Raw genomic sequence first — 8,106 nt, forward strand, 5'->3', positions numbered from 1 at the left:
CAACGCAAGAACACTTGTTTGAGATTCGAATCACTCCACAAGCAAGATTGATCATGTCGAGCTTGAATGATTCTACATGCAACCTAAACTACATAGAATTGCAAATAAACTTAGCCATTGGCTAAAGAAAAGCACAAATGCTTCTTTTACTATATTTTTCAAGTCTCCCTACAAATACAACATACATGGCTTCATATAGCCTCAAAATGAAACTACTCAAGTCATTCCAAGAGTGGTAACATTTATACTTAATGGCTATAATTAGCCATTATGTAATTGTAACCTAAAATAAATAAAAGTTTTAGTTGATTGAAAGTAAACATCAGTAAGTAGGAATTGAGTTGACTTAGTCCGACGTTACATTAAATAGACTTAGAAGTTGGATTAGTTTTTTTTAATTATTTTAAAAAACTGATCATTAACTTTAAAAAATCAATTTAACCCACCTAATGAAATGGTAGTTTGAGGAACTAAGGTTTATGAGGTTAATCTAATTTGTCTAAGTAAAAGTGTATCGCCCCTCATTTTCTTACCTAGATCAGACACGTCATTACATGCCTACCTTTAATAACATATGCGAAAATCTTAATAAAACATTTTAAACGAAGCCATGAACTTATATGTTTAATTTAAAACAATAAATAAAAATAATAACGTCGTCAAAATAAAACATTAACATAGATTTTTAGTACAAAATTGAAAAAGCTAACTATGGAACTATTAATTGAAAATAATGCATACTACCGTCCTATCTCAGCTTCTATGACCATTCCAGCATTCATCGTTATCCGTGCATGGACGCTTTACCTTTACATGAAAAATAAGGGTAGCATGTAGCTCGAGTATTTTAGTAAATACTGAGTAAGTAATCTCATCGTTGGAGTCAGGTAATGCAAACATACACATACATGATGGAACCTATCTTTTAAAACAGCGTATCATGAGCTTGAGTTCTGCCCAGTTTAGGTAGGGTTGGATGTGTGGTACTTCCCCATACACGGCCCACACACGCACACATGAACCTAGCAGGCAGACTCGTATACGTACCGCTGGGTCTAGCTTCATCTAGCTAAACACGCTAATGCGTCGCCGGACACCACAGAGTGAAAGGCTCACATGATATGATGATGAACAAAAATATCGAAGGTATGCGTCTGTACTAACATAACATAACGAGGAAATATCCTAATGCACATGACATTGATAAATGCCTAATAGCTTAAAATCATAACATATAATAAGAATCATTTCGTTTTTCCTTTCATTCATGTCATAGTACACATATGAATCATGTATGAATAGTACTTATCACGACTATCACACACATTCATAACATGGCTTCACATGGCATTACATATCATGACGTAGCATGGCATCACACACATTCATAACATGGCATCATAGGTCATCACATAACATACTTAAAATAGCATAACATTCCTAATTTTGTGCATGTAGGGGCCACCGGGCACACTCATGCTTCATCATACAATCCTTCCAACCAACAAATGTAGAGTCACTCACTTGTTTAGCCTTGATTCCCTTGTTGAAGGATGAAAGTTCCACATTGGCTAATTTAGGGAATGATCGTTGGTTTATAACCAAGGAATACTCTATCCATTGGTCTGATGTCTTTTGGGGAAACCCAAAGCAAAGTCATGAGAGCTTATGCTCAAAGTGGACAATATCATACTATTGTGGAGAGTCGTGTTCGTCTAACCTCCCTAACTATTTTATAGGTGTTCTTAGGACATAGTATTAAACTTAGTTTAGCTAAACATATTGATTACTCCTAGTTTTAGCTAAAAAAAAATATTAAATTTGAGCAAATAGGAGACTTACGAACTTAAAATGCCCTCAATAAGGTCAAAAACAACTTTAGAAGGGTCCAAAATGTTGGAAATGGTAATAAAATTGGCGTTTCGATTTTAAACACTTTTTTTTTACTTATTTATACACTCCTTTTCTTCGACATTCTATTCCAAATCATCAAGGTTGATCATTCCCCAAGAGAATTTTGAAAAACTTAATTCGGGACTTTTGAAGCACGTGCTAAAAATACTGAGTAACGTTGATGTTTTTCAAAATTTTCTTGGTGAATGATCAACCTTGTTGATTTAGAATAGAATGTCGAAAATTAGGGTTTCGATTTTAAACACTTTTTTTACTGTTTTATACACTCCTTTTTTGTTCGATCTATTTTAAATCATCAAGCTTGATCATTCCCCAAGAAAATTACGAAAAACATCGACTGTTACTCAATTTTTTTAGCATGTGCTTGAAACGTCAATCGGACACCGGACGGACAATGCACGACACCGTATGACCACTCACCAAAATCATGTCTACACATGGTAGAATGAAATGGCTCAAAATGTACTATAGGGGGTACCATGGTGTTAGCTCTCCACCACCCCTGGGCCCTGTGGCCTAAGTGAGCTTCCCTGTGACACATACGTGTGTCACAGTGTGGGCGAGCGTGCCGAGACGAGTGTCTCGGGCGACTTCCTTTGAAAAGAGTTTTTGAAGGACAGTACCGAACGGCACGGGTGTGTCGGTATTGCACCCTAGCCCGCGTGTTGGAGGTTGCTACATACACCCGCTATCTGGTACAGTATCCGTAAATGACTCGGCATGGGCACGGGAGGGCTTATGCCTCGATAGAACCCGGATGGATGGATGTTCGGGAAGTCCCGACGAGATGAACGACACGCGGGCCCATTCTCGATGGCATGACCGAACGAGTTATGATGGCCGACGACATCCCGAGACTCGGGATGGCGTCAAGACATATGGACCCTATCGATGGGGATCGAGATGACGAGATGAGATGCGACGTTGCATTGAGAGACCTTGGCCCAAGCAGAGCCAAGGTCGAGCCGAATGATTTGGCCTAGCGTAGAGGTAAGTCGGATGTGTCACAGACGATTGAACATGCACGCGCAGGCAGCATGTGTGGTCAAACAAGCTTGGATTCCGCACAAGCGATGTTCGATGGGCGAAGACAAACCTCGCCTAAGGTTCGATGAGGCCACAAAGCCGGGAAAAATAATATATATGGGGTTTAATTCCCCTCAAGGCTAGTCGTGAGCGTGTCAAAATCACGACGCCGCACGGTAAAAAATGTAGGACCGTGACACTGAGGACACATGGAAGTGGACGAGGGGCATTTTTAGTAGTTTACGTTATTTAACTATTTTAAGTTAAAGCATTGAACATTTTTTATTTAAATTTGTTTTGAATTCTGTTACTAATGCCAAGAAGATTCAAAAAGAGGACACATGGAAGTGGACGAGGGGAATTTTTAGTAGTTTACCTTATTTGACTGAGCTGAGGACACATGGAAGTGGACGAGGGACATTTTTAATAGTTTACGTTATTTGACTGAGCTGAGAACACATGGAAGTGGAGGAGGGGCATTTTTAGTAGTTTATGTTATTTGACTGTTTTAAGTTAAAGCATTGGACATTGTTTTATTTAAATTTGTTTTGAATTCAGTTACTAAAGCCAAGAAGATTCAAAAAGAGGACACATGGAAGTGGACGAGGGGCATTTTTAGTAGTTTACGTTATTTTGAATTCAGTTACTGAAGCCAAGAAGTTCAAAAAGATTAAAAAATGTCAACAATAGAATAGAGCTCAATTGATTTCAAACTTATCGCATTAGCCAGAGCACATCAACATTTGTTAAAAAATATTATTTTTAATTTCATAAAATATGTAAGGGTTAAATGGTTAATTTGACTTCGTCTTTTGTGGAGATTAAAGGAGATCGAGAATAAATCCCGGCCACAAACATCTTTTGTCGAGAGACTATAAATACCCGCAAATATGTTATGTAAAAATCAGATTGGTGAATGAATGAAATTGAGATCTTGAATAGAGACGTTTTCCTTAGAAATCCGAGCATCAATTTTGCCATTTCTAAGTTTCAAGCAATTCTTGGGCTAGAATTGCATCCGAGCCATTCAATCAAGCCTTGATCAAGTACGATTGTGAAGTGACTCAATTTAGAACAAGGTTTCAAATCTTGATTCAAGATCTTCGATTGTAAGAGGTAATCTAATTCTAGCCTTATCTCTTGGTTGATCCAAATTTCGTATGAGGAGGTGTTAATTACTTTGATTCAAGGGTTCTTGTTTCAACAAAAGCTTGGATCGTTGGGCTGAGGATTAGGGTTGCCTTATCAATTACAACCCTAGTCTCATCTCTATATTACATGTAGTAATACATGCTTATTAGATATTTATATTAATGCTGCTATTCATGCTCTTAGGGTTGTGTCCTAGGTCGATCTCTGGACGTGATGCAACATGACATTCATATCATACAACATAATTAATATGGAAAACATTATCGTATTAAGGTAATCGTCATGCAAAACATCATAGTCATCATAATGCCATCAAATGCATCAAGCACATCAAGTACATCATGCATCAACATATAACGAACCCATCATAGCTCATACATCATCACATAATTCACATATGACATCATACATCACAGCTCATATATCATACATCATATAATTCACATACATCATCATACGTCATCATAAGCCGTCATACATCATATAATTTTTGTAACCTATCCAATAGTAAGACCACTTATTTGGTTGACCTTAGCCAGCATTTTCCATAATTAGTATACGTTAGCTCTTGTACATTGAGCTGCTCCAAATATCGTCGGGGTTCATTTTCTATTACATCGTTCGTTAACTTTGGTAGTATTTCAAAAATTAATAATAATCAAACTAATACATGTGAAATACGGCACTAAAACGACCTCAATTACCTTAATTGAAGCCAAAAACAGGTCCGTTGGATTGGAAATTGAGCTAAAATAGGGGTACCTGAGCCGAATAAGTCAATGTGCCCAGGTCGACACTTGGCATGCCAGGAGTGGGCCATGTTGTGTGCAGGCGCGAGTCGAGGTGCGTTTCGGGTCAGCTCGTAGGTTGCGTCGGGTTGAGGCGCTGCAGAGTGGGCTATTTTCTCTCTCCTTCCCGCGACGTTTTCGACCTATTTTCTCTTCCTTTTTCTCTCTTTTCATCGAAGTTTCATGGTTGGTAGACGGATTGTAGGGGTAGATCTATTATTTCGGATTCCTTTTTTCGACGGCAGCAAGCGACGGCGCAGCGTGAGTTTGCTTTTGGGTGGACATACTAAGGCGGACAAGTTTGGTCGGTTTAGGCGTCGGAGCTGTCGGTTCAATCTCGCTAGAGTTTGGATTTCTCTCTCTCCCTCTCTCTCTCGGTTTTCTCTATGTATTTTCCTTTCTCTTCGCTTCTTTGCAGGTGTTCGATCGTAGAGCATTGGCTGAAGTTGGGAATTGCGTTTGGTGATTCGTCAAGGCCGCGGGGTCATGTTCTAGGCATTGCCCGAGAACTTTGACACCTCACCGGAATTCTCGGATTTTCAGCGATCGATCGATTTTTTTTTTTTTTTCTTACGGGACGTTACAATTTTGATTTGAGAAAGATTTCACGTTAATTAAACTACGTTATAATATTAAAATTTGAGTCCATATTATATTATTAAATTTAGTAGAATGTTATATATATATATATATATATATATATAGAAATGATAGTGTAGAAATTATGTATTAAAATTCTGGTTGAAACAAATATGATTTTTTAAATGTATATAAAATTAAAAAAAAATGCTGAAAACTCCATTCCTACAACAGAAGAAAAAAAAAATCACATTCTTGTAAAAATAGAGAATTTTGTAGAAAAAAGATTGAAAGCGCCCATGGAGAATACCTCAAATGCATGAGAACAAATATAATTATGGAAAAAAAAATAGAATACTTTTGTTAGTGGTTTTAGACCCTCGATGAGAAGATTTACAAAAGGAGATAAATGAAAAAAAAAAAAAAAAAAAAAAAAAAAAAAATTGATTATGGACATTTGAATTATCCAAATCCTTTAAAAAAATAGAAAGATGGAGAGGTAAGAATTTCAATTTTTAGTCTCGATTTTACTTGAAGAGATTTTCTTAGTATTTGGTTCTGAAATTTTGATATATTGTTCTTCTGATGGATTTGATGGATTTTGTTTTGTTTAATTGAGTTTTTGCAAATTTACCAATATTTTGAAGCCTAAATTTTTTTACCAAAACACGATCCAAAATTTAAAGTCTCGAAAATTAAGTCATGACACATCTATGCGTTAAAAGAAGCCAAATATGAGATTTTAATATTTGAAGGGCTCCAATAAAGTTCTTAAAGATTCAAGAACTAAGAAGGGTTGTTCTTGATTTGTCTCGATTTTCTTTCAAATTCGTTGAAGAACTTTTCGCTGAATCGAAAATGGAAGAGTTATTCAGCCGTCACTGGGTTGATGAGTCCAAAAATTGAAGAGCTTGAGAAGAATTTTTATATATAATTAAGAATTCATGTAATTTGAGATTCTTTTGAAGTTGTTTTTAATGGGTATTGGAAAGGTTGATGGGTCGAGTTTCATTTGGTGCTCAATTATTTTCATTATAAATTTTACTTAGTTCAAACATGGATGAAAAAATTGAGTATATAATCTTCATTACTTGTTAGGATCACACCAAGAAAGAATACAGAGAAGGAAGAAAGTACAAAACTTTTAGTCAATATTCTTCTTTGCATTTTCTATTCTTTGTGTTCATTTAGATCGAGTATATGTGTTGTTGTGCGATCCTAACAACTGGTATCAGAGTCATTCCTTAACTTAGTCATGTCAACAGAATTCTCAAATGTCGAACAAAAACGTTGTGAGTCTCAAAGGTGTAGTAAAAAAGTGACCCAAGTGTCGAAAAAAGGGTCTAGAGAAAGGGGTCGAGCCTCAATTAAGGGGAGGTTCTTCGTGTTGGGAGATGGAGCCTCATGTTTAGATCTGGTAGAGATATATTTGAAAGATATTTTGTAAAGATCTAGTAGAGATATATTTGGGAAATTTGTAAAGATGTGGTAGAGATATATTTGGAAGATATTTCGTAGAGATATGATAGAGATATATATGGTAGATATTTGGTAAATATTTCATAGAGATATATTTGTTAGATTATATCGTGTATGTTTAAATCTTTGGAGGCTATATTTAGTCAATTGAAACTATATATATATATCGCATTTGGCCGTGCTCTCAAAATGTACGTTTCTTCATCTTCTGTATTCTATCTTGTTGTACATACTTGAAGTCATGAATAATCAAATCTAGCCAATATTTCTCCTTGTATTTCCTCTCATGTTTTTTGTGTTCATCTTGATCGGGTGTGTGTTGTTGAGCGATCCTAACAATTGGTATCAAAGCTAACAATTGGTATCGATTCTAACAACTGGTATCAGAGCGAGGCGAAATTCGCCACGATTTGTGAAGATGGAAATTTCAAAGATTGGAATTGAAAAGTTTGATGGATCCGATTTCAGTTTCTGGAAGATGCAAATTGAAAATTATCTGTAACCAAAAAGATCTTCACGAACCCCTGGTGGGGGTGAAGCCGGATAGTATGACCATGGAGCAGTGCAAGCTCAAGGATCGTCAGGCCTTAGGGTTGATCCGATTGACGCTGTCTAGAAATGTGGCGTTCAACATCATCAAGGAGAAGACAACGTCAGATTTGTTGAAGGCATTGTCGAATATGGCTGAGAAATCGTCGACTATGAACAAGGTGTATTTGATGAGGAGACTGTTTAATCTACAAATGTCTGAAGGTAGATCTGTTGCTGGTCATATAAACGAATTCAATATGATTACAAGTCAACTGGGTTCGGTAGAAATTAATTTCGAGGATGAAATTAAAATATTGATTTTGATGTCATCTTTACCTGAGTTGTGAGATACTGTTGTTGCCGCGATCAGCAGTTCACGAGGATCTGATAAATTGAAGTTTGATAAAATTCGAGATGTAGTTCTTAGCGAAAGTATTCGAAAACGGGAAATCGAAGATTCATCAGGCAATTATCTCAGTGTTTGAAGGGGAAGAAGTAAATCAAAGGGCCCAAACAATGGGCGATCAAAATCAAGGAACCGAGGAGAATCTCCAAACAAACCAAACGTTAAGTGTTAGAATTGTAGAGAAAAAGGTCACTTTCGGGCAAATTGTACAAAGAGGAAGCAGACACACAA

Source organism: Cucurbita pepo, chromosome 11 (genome assembly GCF_057944985.1).
Source record: "Cucurbita pepo subsp. pepo isolate OVF chromosome 11, ASM5794498v1, whole genome shotgun sequence".
Taxonomy (NCBI): domain Eukaryota; kingdom Viridiplantae; phylum Streptophyta; class Magnoliopsida; order Cucurbitales; family Cucurbitaceae; genus Cucurbita; species Cucurbita pepo.